We start from the raw sequence: 15,214 nt of genomic DNA, 5'->3' as shown, positions 1-15,214 counted from the left end.
CCATAGCGCTGCTATCTGTCAGTTCAGATTTCCGAGACTGCAGGAGGTGTGTAAACGTTTCTCTACATTCACTACCTCAATGGCATCCATGTTCAGAGGGCGGGCTGTCAAGCTGCGGTGCTCTGTCAGGTCTGCAATCAAGCAGGACTTTTTGGGACACTCACAAGGCTTGCCTATGGCTAATGCTGACGTGCACTGCAGGTTGTCCAATCTCCTCAGCTTCTGTTGACCAGACCAGCTCAATGGAAACTGTTGTAGCTCTCGTCACACTGCCTCCTGTCAAAAATCAGTCACAGCCAGACAAGGATTTGGCACGGAGCAGACAGACCGGACCAGGTAGTCCAGGCAGTACAGCAAAACCGGACCATTCCTGTGGCATTTTGGTATCTTCAAGACACACACCCAGCAGGGAGGTAATATTAAGATCTCTAATATGCTGCTGAGTGACGTTAGTGTAAGAGACTTGTCTTCTAATCTCCAAAGCAACAATCGCGTGGAGGGCAATGTGCTATTAACCGATGCAGTGCCTGTGAGACTTTTAATGCATTTAAGTCACCAAATAATACTGCATTTCTCTCTGGACAGTCATATCTAGGATCTGAAGTGGATACAAATCCTTTATAGGAGTCCAAAAATAGTAGCAGCGCTCTTATTAACAAATCGGCTAGCACTTCCAGCAGTAACCACTTAGTCTTGAAAATTCCTATTGAGCTTGGACAATGGGTTTGCCGCGGGAGATGTGGGGACTACTGAGAGAAACACAGTGGCTACTATCCTGGAGACAGTAGTTAGCAGATTAACAGACAGGATTGACGGTGGGAAAAGGGCGCAATGGAAAGGCTTCATGAGATGACAAAATTTAAAAGGGCCGCAATCTGATCAGACGAAGACAAATAACCACGAATATCAAGCACAACATTTTCCAATGGGATCCTTCTGCCAACAATTCAACCAACACCACAGTTCTCCAACATGCACAACAACTCCAAAACTTTGTTAAGACTAATGACATGACATGAACATCCCACTCTTTCTTTAATATGTAGGCTTCTTTGCTTGTATAAGGAAGAATATCAAAAAGACTCAGCTGCACTTAAAACGTCCCATCGTAAGACAAAGATAGCAATCCGCAAAATGTCTAAAGAACTGTTCTTGATGGATTCTGGAGTGTCGGAGGCTGACCAACATATTTCATATTTGCTGGACAAGACACAGCTAATGGAACATCAAACTCAAGAGCAGGGTTGCAAATAATCTCTATTGGAAAATGGAGGATTTAGCTAATTTAATGTGCACAAATAATTTGCGTACCACTGGCATTCCTGAAGGCATGAAAGGTGACAAACCCCTGGGGTTCATAGTTCACTTGATTCAACAAGTTTTTCCAAGTCTTCGCAAATGGAACATCAACTGCAAATGTAGATGGGGAAGGTGATTCATTCCCTAGAGCTACCTAGATCAACGTAGACAACTTTACCTTTAGACAACTTCTTGCTCAAACTGATCATCCTAATAAACGACACAGTCTGTGGCTTGTCCTTTTTCTGCCACGTTTTTCACCAAGCTACAGTGAACCAATGATGGCAACTTTGCAACGTCACTTTTCAGGATGCTTGTGCACGTCAAGCTTCCTGCAGGTACCGGTCATGCAATTTTATTTAAAAGTTTGCACACTTCTAAGACTCAAGCCCAAGTTATTCTAAATAAGTGGACCAGGAGCATTTAATCCGATGACGTCTGAATTCTGACAATTTATACATTAACCAGTCATGTTTTAACCATTTTTTCATTTTTCTTCTTTTTATCAGGAGACAATATGAGGAAGGCATTCTGTGCAACATAAGCAGTATTCCAGGACAGATATAATATGTGTAGCTCAAGTATTAGCACCACATGTTTCTATAACTTTGTTCCCTTGTATTTTATCTGACTATACCCCTGCGGCCTTATTTGTCTCACACAATGTTTAAATGTTCAAGGCAACTGGCATAGATGGACTTTTGATATCTCTCTACTTCAAACCCCCAATTACTTCAAACACATGGCTTATATTTAGTGCCCTTTTTTTTTTTTTTAAACCAGCGTGTTCTGCTTCCCCGCTTTTTTATTTGATACTATAAAGTCAAAACTGGAACTACAGAAGCTAGTCTGGAAAAAAATAAGAGGTTAAACAATCACATAATATCCATCTCAAATGCTTTGAGAATAACAATGATATGGGCCAGGTCTTAGCTTTGCAAATTTGGGGAAAAGAAAGCAAGAGTTAGATTAACTCAATTATAGATTCTTGTGGCCAAAAAGAAACCGGCTCAACAAGCATTAGCAGATTGCTCACTCATACTACAGCAATCTTGGGGGGGGGGGGGGGGGGGGGGGGGAAGACCTCAATTGTGCTACATATCAAGGTATTCAGGCATCAACTACTATAGATACAATAATAGTGCTAAATTATAAGTCACTGATTAACAAGACCAAGGACATTACGAAGCATAAAGATGATCCTATTGCCCAACTTTCTATAGCTTTTTAGAGCAATATCTTTTTACTTCTCGTATTCCTGTTTTCATCATGTAAAAGGCTTATGGAACAATTTTATCTGGCAGCACAATCATCCACCCAAGCACTTTATTTCCTACAACTTCTATTAGATAAAGGTGCTGGGTATAGGAAGCAGGCTTTTTATGCATTGTACCAAAACGAGGTATTACTGGCCTACCAGGCTTAAATTAATACTCCCAAATGCTCTTTTGTGGTAGTGTGGGTGAGCAGGTATGGCTCCTCAGAAGATAGTGTTAAGCATTTGTTGTACACAAAGAGTAAATAAATGAGAAACACTCAAGAACAAACTTGAGTCCAATTCAGAAAAATAACAGGTATTTTATACATATATATTTAAACACAAAGAACTTGGTAATTGGGTAAATACTTTTTGAGGTATTGATTTTTACAGGTAAGTAAAATTGTCACACAAATGTGTTTATATGCAGTAAGGTTTTCCTATGGAGAAAAAAAACATATACTGCATACAGGTACTTGCAATCAGGTTTCATGGGTCCCCTTTAAAAACTTAAGGTGCTGCGGGGCCATGGTCCAAAGTATTACTGGCAGTTTGGGTTTACGTGCCCTGGAGAATCCAGGTGCAAGACGGGTTGGTTGCCTTGCACGTTACACCGTCGGCAAAAAGGGGGGAGGGGGCACCTAAAACAGGCTGCAGAGGGGGACTTGGGGACAGGTCTGGGTGATCCCAATCAGGTAATGGGGGAACTTGAGTGCAGAGGGTTTTGGTCAGCTGAGCCCGTGCATCAAAGGCACCCATAGTTTTCAGTCAGACCTGTAAAGGGGGGCAAAACAGGACAAATGAGAAACACTTGGGGTCAGCCTCATCGGTTCCATCATCCCTTGGCGGGTAGGTCAACCTTTGAGGTGGTAGTGTCTAGTCCAGACACACAACAAGCTTGCTGTGGCAAATGCTCCCGTACCCCAGGTATCGTTGCTGTGCAGTTCCTGGAGGTCCTGACATCTCCAAACTTGGCAGGGATACTAATCTTACCACTTGAAGGACGGCGACTTCTTTGTCGGTGGACCCAGTGGTCAAGAGACTAGTATACCAGGCGTAGCGGTTGGTACCTGTAGGCAAGTGGCACCTCCACTTCAAGGGAGATGCTAACTGGTTGTCGAAGAACTGGGCCGTCCTTACAACAGTGGAGCAGATGCACAGCTTCTGGATGAGTCGGGTCATTGCAATTGCCAAGGTTCCAGCAGTTAGGCAGGGTTTTATGCTCTTCAGTTACCAGGAAGTTGAATCTAAGTTCCTGGTGTCAGAGGGCTTTCTAAATATTAATTTTAGGGGCATTAAGGAGCTTGTAAGGTAGTAGTCAATGAGCTACCTCCCTCTGGGGTGGCTACACCCCCTAGATGACCATTTACAGTCGTGAGTAGGCATAACCATGACCGGAGTTCCTAGTTTCACCATAAACAAAATGGTGAAACCCTTCTTTGAATGTCCACCTCATGCTGTCCACCTTATGGGTGGGCTCAGCCTGTAAGGGTGACATGCCTCCTGACACGCTTATCTCCCGCCTGTCCGGGAGCCAAATGGACCTCAGGGCCCATTTGGTCTGGGGAAGGTCTGGGGGAAGCCTGGGTCACATATCCGATGCTGCAGGGGCTTTGAACTCCCTGGCCTTGGTAGTTAGAATCACTAGCCATCCTGCTGGAGGAAGTGTGAACACCTCCCTCTGGAGCAGGCATTGTTTTTGTACTGAGAGAGCTGGCTCTCATCTCCAGGGAGTCAGAAACTAGTCTGTGGTGGCCGGCTGGTTGACACCAGTCAGACAGCACAGTAGAGGACTGGTAGGTTCCCATGAGGCACCTCCAAGGCCCCCTCTGGGTGTATGTTATAATAACTCCAACACTGGCATTAGTGTGGAGATGTTTAATACCAAACACCATTATTTTTAGTGACACCATTAGGTAGCTAGGTAACTTCTAATGACTAGTGCCCAGTACCTATACTTAAGATGGCTTCCCTGTTCACTTGCAATATCTAGTAATAGAACTAAACATCACAGGGGCGGATCTGCTTATGCAGATATGTCCTCACAGTTAATAGCAAGCAACAAGCTCGGATCCTACTTCCATCTAAAAATCAAGGGCCTCTACAACAACTTCAACGACCACACACCTGACTCCGAAACCACCTCCGACTCCAGCACCGCCATCCAGCCCACCATCTCCTCCTGGACCGAAGACATCACCTCGACCATGAAAGGCATCCACTCAGGAGCCCCCACAGATCCCTTGCCCCCGCACATCTTCCACAGTCGTCACCACCATCGCTCCGGAACTACGACGCACCATCAACGCCACCTTCAAGACCGGCATCTTTCCCGACGATTGGAAATGCGCAGAAGTCAGACCCCTTCTCAAGAAACCCTCAGCAGATCCCACAGACCTCAAGAGCTACCAACCCACCTCCCTTTCACAGCCAAAGTCACTGAGAAGACCGTCAACATCCAACTAACAAAATACATCTAAGAAAACTCAATCCTTGACCCCATCCAATCCGGATTCTGCAGCAACCACAGCACCGAGACCACCCTACTCCCTGCCACAGACGACATCCACGCCCTCCTCGACCAAGGACATACAGCGCCTCTGATCCTACTCGACCTCTCTGCAGCATTTGACAGTCTCCCACTGCACACTCGCCACCAGACTCCACGACTCCAGCATTCGAGAAACCGCCCTCGACTGGCTCCACTCCTTCCTCACCGGTAGAACCCAAAGAATCAGACTACCACCATTTATCTCTAAACACAGGTAAATCTACTGCGGAGTACCCCAAGGATCGTTACTCAGCCCCACGCTCTTCAACATCTACATGGCCCCCCTCGCCGCCATCTTCAGACAGCACAGACTCAGCATAGTATCCTACGCCGACACCCAGCTCATCCTCTCCGAATCACCACCACACTCAACTTCCAGGAAGGATTGAAAGACGCTGCATCCTGGATGAGCAGCAGCTGCCTGAAGCTCAACTCAGAGAAGACAGATCTTTGTTCTCGGACCCTCCCCCTCAGCTTGGGACAACACCTGGTGGCCCACCACCATCAGCAGCCCTCCCATCCCCATGGACAACGCCCAAAACCTCGGCATCGTACTAGACTCCTCCCTCTCCATGACCGGACAGGTCAACTCCGTCACCTTCTTCAACAACCTCCGCATCCTCTGAAAGACCTTCAAATAGATCCCCTCGGAATCGAGGAAGACCGACATCCACGCACTCATATCCAGCAGACTTGACTACAGTAACACACTCTACACCGGGATCAACAAGTCTGTGCTCCTCAAACTTCAGGTCATACAGAACACCGCAGCCAGACTCAAACTCGGCATCCCTCAACACAAACACATCACCCAACACCTTCGGAACCTCAACTGGCTCCCAGATGAGAAGAGAATAACTTTCAAGATACTCACCCACTCCTACAAATGCCTCCCTAAAAAAACTGGACCCCAATACCTCAACCAGAGCATCTCCTTCCACGTACCCAAGAGAAACCTCCGATCTGCCATCCTCGCCAACACCCCGTACATCCACAGAGCCAGAACAGGTAGAAGAGCCTTCTCGTACATCGTGGCCAAGACCTGGAATGAGCTCCAGATCGACATCAGGCGCCCCGCTCTGAACATCTTCAGGAAGACACTCACGACCTGGCTCTTCCACTGAACGGAGCAGCTTGAGACCCTCACAGGTGAGTAGCGCACTTTACAATCCCCTGATTGATTGATAATGCACCCTGCCTTAGGGCTCTTAAGACCTTCTGTAGGAGTGACTTGCATATAGTGATTGCAGTGTACTTTGGCATTGCACACAGTGTTCAATGTTGTGTTTTCAGAAGGCCTTGCGCCCTTTCATGCTTTCTGCAGTGGCAGCCTGCACATAGTTTTTGTACGAGTCCTTTAGGGTGGAATAAGTCATGCTGCAGCCCTTAGCGACCCTCTTTTGTGCCAATTCCCTAGGTATTCAGCACAGAAAAGGGGTGAGGGTCCTATAGGTTTAGACTCTACCACCCCTGACCCCCAGAAATCTCAAATGTACACACACACGGAGGGGGTGTATGGAGTAGACCACATAAGCAAAACACAAAAACACAAATACCCCAAGCAGGCAAATCGCTCAGTTTGGAAAAACTGCCCTCACTCACATACCGAAGTACGTGACATGCTTCATCATTGGGCCTGCTTACAATACGCCCTGGTGTACCCACACTCAGGGCGGAGCATAAGGGAGGGGGAAAAAATAATAAATTCCACTTAACAGGACGTACAACCAGAAAAATTCAACATAGGACAACACATAACATAAATTGCGGTGAAAGCCGTGCAAACACCCAGTGACCAAAACTGTAAGTGCGACCAAAAAGTGCAGATCAAGGGAAGTGCTTAAAACTGATTAGGGGTGCCAACCAAACAAGTATATTTATTCAACTTTCCTTGGTACCCCTATCAGGATTAAAAAGTAAGAAAGGGATGGGAAATGCCTTAAGGAGAAAATTATGAATCTCAAGGCTTCCCTCCTACCACTGCTAAAGTCAACATGTTTCGACCGTTAACTATGTGCCTCTGAGGGTCACTTCGGTCTTCTTCAGGACTGTCGCAATCAGTGCCACTCTGGGTCCTCCCGTAATTCGGACGATGGATCCCAAGGGATGGGCAGGTCCACTGGATCCGTACCCTTCCTACGTTATGTGTGGAGACTGATCCCTGTGGTGCGGGAATTCATTCACTGCAGAAACACAAAGGGCGATAATAGAAACCGTCACTTAAGCCTCTATTTTCTTCCTACCAATCTACAATTGTCAAGCCTCCTCAAATTAAACCTATGTCAAATGTGTGCTGGTTAGGCAAAATACTCAAGCGTCTGCTCATAGTTTGCTGCCTATTCCTAGGACATGCCCTCCTGTTTATTTGCAGCATTCCGCACTATTTGTCCGTTGCCTCTAGGTTTTTCAACCTCAATACACCGTGTGCATCCACGCATCTACAGGGACCCCTCTCTCTAAAGTCACGAGGGTCCCCCACACACCACACACACCCCAAAAACTCACAAAAGAAGGTAAAAGCCTGGCAGAGTTCGCATATGTGTCTCCTCCCGTAATGTTTACTCACCGAGTTTATGTGATCCATAAACCCGAACTGGTGTCCGGCAGGGCGATGGCCAGAGAACACAACCTATGCAAAAGATAATGCGGGTGGGAGAGTTACCTTCAGTTCACCCGTCCCCCGAGGTACACCGAAGGTCTAATACGCCCTCCAAGTAACGAACATTTCAGTGCCATCCTCGGGTACCATCAAATTACACCAGTCCCTGTGATCACCCTATGAGCCTCCTCCTTACTGTTCCGTAGGCACACCGTCTCCTGTTAGCCTGTACTCCGTGACACCGCGCCGATGGTGGGCACGGTGTCGGGGAAAATTCCCTAGGTAACAGGGGTACCATTTACTAGGGACTTACAAGGGTGCTAAATTCCTTGCCAATTGGGTTACAATAGACATTTAGTTTGTAAGGGAATGAACACTAGCACTGGAGCCTGGGTAGCAGGCTTCAGTGCGCTGAAAAACCAGCATCTAGTAGTTCAAATGGGGGCAAACGTGGAGGGACGTTTGCAAAGAAGCTCCGCTTCCTACTCTAAGCCCTTCCTATTTTCCGGCCTAATTACTGGCTGCCTTTGCTGATCGACTTTCAAAAGCTTTATCTACTCAAGGTGTTTTGTATTTACACCCTTTATATTCAGGTACAGTACCCAAAGCTAGCTTCTTTGATCCCTCTAACTTTAATCATACATGCTTCAAGAATTACCCAGCATTTGTGGCCATATGGAAAACTTGGCAGATAAGCTATCCATTGCTAGCACTTCTGTAATTCACTATGGGGCAACATAGGTTTTCCAGCCTTTTCATGTGGTCTCTTCATAACTGCACTGTCCAAATCCAAGCTCCTCTTTGTTGGAGTACGAGGGCAGCAAAATACGTTATTTTAATGAATTAGTATCCAAGTTCACAATCCAGGCTACAAGCATCATTAAATATATTCAGATGAGACAGTATTTTACACACCAATTTAAGAGAATTTCAGTATGTCCTGAATCCCATACATCAAATTACTTGTGAGTAGTGATAAAAAAGGGCTTGATAGGCAGGGCGTTTAGGCTGCTGATTCTTCACCAACAAGTGGTTCAGTAAAGTCAGTAAATACACTTAAAGGATTATTTACTGGAGAATGTTGAAATTTGCTCTTTTTGTTTTGTACTTTTATGTAATATATGGTAGGACTAGTTAATTGACGATATCCCACAGGTATGTATGGCTCAATCCTTAGAATATTCCCCAGGCTTCAGATTGGATCTAGAAAATCTTGAGCAGTACCTCTGTGTGGTGGAAGGTGGCTTCTGCTGGCTCCACATCAACATTGAGGTGTCCATATATGCACCACCCCAGTGTGGACATACATTTATTTTGTGACTATTTCTGTGCCAAAAACACAGAGCAATGCTAGAATGAATGTTAAACTAATGTGCAGCATCTAGTGGGATCCTTGCAGTGAGGAACCCAGTTCATAGAACAGGTAGGATGGGAGTGTTGGTAAAGAATATGTGGTTTGATAGTCTCTAACAGAAAAAGCTTTACTGAAGTTAAGTATATGTTCATCTCATAGAGACTTATAACTGCAGATTACTCATCTTAGAATAAATATCAACGCAATACGAGGTGCGTCTGCAAACTAGCTCAAACCAAAAAGCCCTGAAGGATGGAGCATGCGAAATGCTCATCTCAACGAACCTGACTGTCCAAGCAGTAGTGCTTCATGAACTGGTGACGCGAGGGCAACATGGTAGCATGGCAGATGCCCAGGACAGGTACCCCCATGTGCTAGCGCAGTAGTAACAGCCTTGGCCCAAGTGGAATAGGCCTTTTGGCCCTAATGAAGCGGCTATTTAGCTAATGCAAAGCAGATTTTGATGGCGAGTACAATCCATCAAGAGATACTTCAACACCTTGCCCTTGTTCGTTCCAGTGAACCCAATGAACAGCTGATCTGCCACCCGATGTTCTTTGGTGCGATCGATGTAGAAAGAGAGCTCTTTTTGTGCCCTCTCCACTGTCGCTGCTCGATCTCCATGCATAGAGGTGGAGAGTTTGAAGGTTTAGGTGCAGTACTCTGCCCTGCGGCTGCAACAGGAGGTCCTCCAGAAAGGATAGCCTGATTGGGGGACAGATGCTTACGCTCAGGAGTTTGGGATACCATAGTCTTCATGCCTAATCCAGGGCAACTACGATGACTTGGACTCGGTCAGTCCTGATCTTCTTGAGTACCCAAGGCATGAGAGGTATCATTGGAAAGTGAGCGTCTGAGAAGGATTCAGTTTTGACTAAGGCATGTTGATCGTGAACCACAGCGAATGCAGAAAGTTCATCATGGTCTGGAGGTGGGCAACGACTGCCTGGGAAGAGTCCGCCTTTAGCAGCCAGTTGTCGAGGTAGGGAAAGATATGAATAACTGATTTGGAAGGTGAGCTGCAACCACTGCCATCACTATTGTGAACACCTGGGGTGCACTGGTGTGGCCAAAGGGGAGCACAGTGAACTTGAAATGTTCATGGCCTACCATGAACCGCAGGGAACCCCTGTGGGCCTGCAGGACAAGGATGTGGAAATATGGATCCTGGAAGGCCAACTCTATAATCCAGTCTCCAGGGCAGACAGTGCCTGAGCCAAGATGAGCATCCAGAATTTCTCTATCCACATAAAGGTGTAGAGAGGGAACATATCTAGTATTGAGCGCTGGCCTCCATAATTTTTTAGCACCAGAAAGTAGTAGGAATAGCAACCACATCCTACTTCTGGTGCTGGCACTCTCTCAATAGTTTTTTTTGGCCAACAGCGCCTGCACTTCTGGATGAACCAAGGAGAGATGGTTCTTAGTCAGTCATTCAGGGGATTATGGCAAAGGTCGAGGGGTTTCCATGAATGTGAGGGCATAACCCCGCTGCACAATTTGAAGCATCCACTTGGAGTTTATTTCGCTCCATTGGGGTAGGTGATCCCTGATTTTGCCACCAACAGGATGGTTATAATGGGTGGAAAACTCACTAGTGCAACTTGGAGGCTGCAGCAACCAGAGGGGTGGGGGACTGGACAGTGTGCAGAGCCTGGCTTCTGTGTCCTCTGTGGGATCTACAACCCTGCCCACTTAAAAGCTGGAAAGCCTGCTGAGCTGGGGTTACAGCCGATATTGCCTTGTGGGACATTACCCACAAGGTTTAAAAAGTGGGCTCATCATTCACAACTAATAATTGCTTGCAATGGAAATACGGGCAAGAAGGTAAATCACTGGTTAGGTTGCTGTCGCATGAATCAGAAGAGCAAGGCAAACAACTTCTCAGCCAAATGCTTTGGCAGAGGACAGGCATCAAGAAAAAGGTCCCCTAACCTAGTGCATGGGGGATGTGAAATTGGATTTTTTATAAAATATTAAGAAAAAGTAACTTGATGAAAGTTAACTTCTTCACGCCTGGGCATCCTGGAGGCTAAATTTGTATTTGCTCTCCCACTTCCGCCAGCCAGTAATTAGCATTTGAATAGGTGGGAAAAAGGTGAGGAATGCCTCCCAGGAGTAAACAAAGGGGTGACCTAAATAGGCAGAGATGACTACTCTGAACCAGACAGAATTTGTAGGGTGTGAGCACCTTTTGCTGACATTACAGTGTCAGGTTGTGTTTTAATGTCAAATCCTGCTAGACAGGTCTGTTGAGTTTCCATAAAAAACAAACTGGGGGTACATGTGAAAGGAAGGTAAACAGAATGCCAAAACAATTCATGTGACTCCACTGTCTGGTACAGTGACTATCCCAAAACTGGTTTTTGATGTTAAATGTGGGAGGACACTTGAATTACCATAGAACACTCCCCACACACCACCAGGCCTCAGAGTCTAAGTTTAGTGTGGCTGAAGACTTTCACCATCTCGAAAATACCCAAAGTGGGTATAGTTGACCCTGAGAACGTTTACCCTATTAGTTAGGGCATGCTTAGCAGCCATTCCCACCCACTAGCTTGTGTCGCGCATAAATGTCGCACCTCCAGGCACCCATTTCAGAACACTCCTGGACCTGTGGAAGATCAAAAAAGGACTGAGTCTGCTGTCTTAGACCGGAGAAAAATCCCTAAAGGACTGGACCTACTTCACCTCTTGTACCCAAGAGAAAGGGTTAGGTGGATGAGCTACTATTCAACGAACAGGGATGCTACAAGAGGCCTTTCTTGCAACTGATCAGTAGCATCTAGTACTGGACCGGATACTATTGTTGCCCTCCGTCTGACACCCTGCGAGTCTCTAAATGCCTCCATTGAGGTACTCATGGGGGAGTTAGAAGTGTTTTCTTTTAAATGCTGAAGTCAGAAGTTAATATTTTTGACAAGGACGAACCTAGTTGGTGTATTCGATCCACGTTCCCTGTCAGTCAGCGTCAAATTGCGCCCAGCTCTCAGTCTACCGCCGCTATTGACTGTTATTAGCATTTATGTTTTTTTGTTTTATTTCATATTTCTACTTAAAAAATGTATATCTTTGATTCCCCTTTTCGGATTTTTGCAATGTGTGTCATTTTATTTATTACATTTTACCCTTTTTTTCAAAAAGTAACAAATTTACTATAATTCATGCCCCGGACATGCACACTGTTTTTTATCAATTATGTAATTTCAGATATTGCTGTAATGTTATCAATGCTGTCATAGAACATGCCATAACTGATTTAATATCGGAGGTACTTAGCAGTGCATGGTGAGGGCATGAGGTAAAGTTACTTTAGGGCACGAATTATAGTTACTTGAGATAACTATAACTGGTGAATTCCAGTGGTTTTATTTATTTAAAATAGTATATTTTAACTGACAATTTCACCTAACTAGAATGTCACTTTAACCAGCTTCCCCCCCCACTCGCTCCCCGCGCGCGCATTTAAACCCCGCTTTGCATTGTCATAGGCTGCGCGCACCGTGGTGTTGGGCTTAGGGTTTGGCCTATTGTCAGTACCTGCACCCTCCCTTGTGCGTGCTCCCAATCCACCGCCGCCACACATGGCTAGCTATGTAACGCAATAATATAATATTTTAAGTACGGTAGACCTACAGGCTTAGTCAAAGGCTCAAAACATCAAAATAATAGTGGCTGGCCCTACTGGCTTTACCAAGTGGTCAGCACATCAACAGATAAAGCAGAACTATAGTCAAAAATATATTTCATAATTTTACACACTGCAATGTTCAATAATAGTCATTATCTCAGGTTATTTTTAATAAGCCATTTAAAAAAATAAACCATTTAACATGTCTGAAACTTTTTTTAAAGATTTTTCAGGCCACTAAGTTCAGCCATAGAACGAACCACAAGAGGGCCCTGCTGACTCCAGCTGAAAAGCATACAGCTCCAGCTCAGAGACCATTACAACAAAATATGGTAATCTCTCTGGGCGGTCATGGATTCAATGACCCAGGAAACCAACTGTGTTTTTTGTTGTTGCTGGTGGGCTGCTGCACTCCCTGCAGGCCACCACAACATAAACAAGCATTTACAATGCAATGGTCTCGGCATCATCAAAGGTAGAGCTATTGGCATTGCTCATGACAATTTTTTTTTCTTTAAATCATAAATAAATGGCATTGTCATTTACATTGTCAATACACACCACTCTGCACTCAACTGCACTCACCTGCACTGCACTCACCTGCACTGCACTCACCTGCACTCACCAGCACTGCACTCACCTGCACTGCACTGCACTCACCTGCACTGCACTCACCTGCACTGCACTCACCTGCACTGCACTCACCTGCACTGCACTCACCTGCACTGCACTCACCTGCACTGCACTCACTTGCACTGCACTGCACTCCCCTGCACTGCACTCACCTGCACTGCACTCACCTGCACTGCACTCACCTGCACTGTACTGCACTCACCTGCACTGCACTCACCTGCACTGCACGCACTGCACTCGCCTGCACTGCACTGCACTCACCTGCACTGCACTGCACTCGCCTGCACTGCACTCGCCTGCACTGCACTCACCTGCACTGCACTGCACTCGCCTGCACTGCACTCACCTGCACTGCACTCACCTGCACTGCACTCACCTGCACTGCACTGCACTCGCCTGCACTGCACTCGCCTGCACTCACCTGCACTGCACTCACCTGCACTGCACTCACCTGCACTGCACTGCACTCACCTGCACTGCACTCACCTGCACTGCACGCACTGCACTCACCTGCACTGCACTCACCTGCACTGCACTCACCTGCACTCTACTGCACTGCACTCACCTGCACTGCACTGCACTCACCTGCACTGCACTGCACTCACCTGCACTGCACTCACCTGCACTGCACTGCACTCGCCTGCACTGCACTCACCTGCACTGCACTGCACTCGCCTGCACTGCACTCACCTGCACTGCACTCACCTGCACTGCACTCACCTGCACTGCACTCACCTGCACTGCACTCACCTGCACTGCACTGCACTCGCCTGCACTCACCTGCACTGCACTCACCTGCACTGCACTCACCTGCACTGCACTGCACTCACCTGCACTGCACTCACCTGCACTGCACTGCACTCACCTGCACTGCACACACCTGCACTGCACTCACCTGCACTCTACTGCACTGCACTCACCTGCACTGCACTGCACTCACCTGCACTGCACTGCACTCACCTGCACTGCACTCACCTGCACTGCACTGCACTTACCTGCATTGCACTGCGCACACCTGCACTGCACACACCTGCACTGCACTCACCTGCACTGCACTGCACTCACCTGCACTGCACTGCACTCACCTGCACTCACCTGCACTGCACTGCACTCACCTGCACTACACTCACCTGCACTACACTCACCTGCACTGCACTCACCTGCACTGCACTCACCTGCACTGCACTCACCTGCACTGCACTCACCTGCACTGCACTCACCTGCACTGCACTCACCTGCACTGCACTCACCTGCACTGCACACACCTGCACTGCACACACCTGCACTGCACTCACCTGCACTGCACTCACCTGCACTGCACTCACCTGCACTGCACTCACCTGCACTGCACTCACCTGCACTGCACTCACCTGCATTGCACTGCACACACCTGCACTGCACTCACCTGCACTGCACTGCACTCACCTGCACTGCACTCACCTGCACTGCACTGCACTCACCTGCACTGCACTCACCTGCACTGCACTCACCTGCACTGCACTGCACTCACCTGCACTGCACACACCTGCACTGCACTCACCTGCACTGCACTCACCTGCACTGCACTCACCTGCACTGCACTCACCTGCACTGCACTCACCTGCACTGCACTCACCTGCACTGCACTCACCTGCACTGCACTCACCTGCACTGCACTGCACTCACCTGCACTGCACTGCACTGCACTGCACTCACCTGCACTGCACTCACCTGCACTCACCTGCACTGCACTCACCTGCACTGCACTCACCTGCACTGCACTCACCTGCACTCCACTGCACTCCACTCACCTGCACTGCACTCACCTGCACTGCACTGCACTCACCTGCACTCACCTGCACTGCACTCACCTGCACTGCACTCACCTGCACTGCACTCACCTGCACTGC

General features: G+C 47.4%; 1 protein-coding gene across 2 annotated transcripts in view; it reads right to left on the bottom strand.

Moving 5' to 3' along the window:
* The window catches only part of CCNK (cyclin K), a 414,782-nt gene that overhangs the window by 73,037 nt on the left and 326,531 nt on the right, over nucleotides 1-15,214 (bottom strand). The gene's annotated exons all lie outside the window — the stretch shown is intronic.

This window comes from Lissotriton helveticus, chromosome 9 (genome assembly GCF_964261635.1).
Source record: "Lissotriton helveticus chromosome 9, aLisHel1.1, whole genome shotgun sequence".
In the NCBI taxonomy this organism is placed as follows: domain Eukaryota; kingdom Metazoa; phylum Chordata; class Amphibia; order Caudata; family Salamandridae; genus Lissotriton; species Lissotriton helveticus.
The sequence above is the reverse complement of the archived record's forward strand: the minus strand, read 5'-3'. Positions and strand labels throughout refer to the sequence as shown.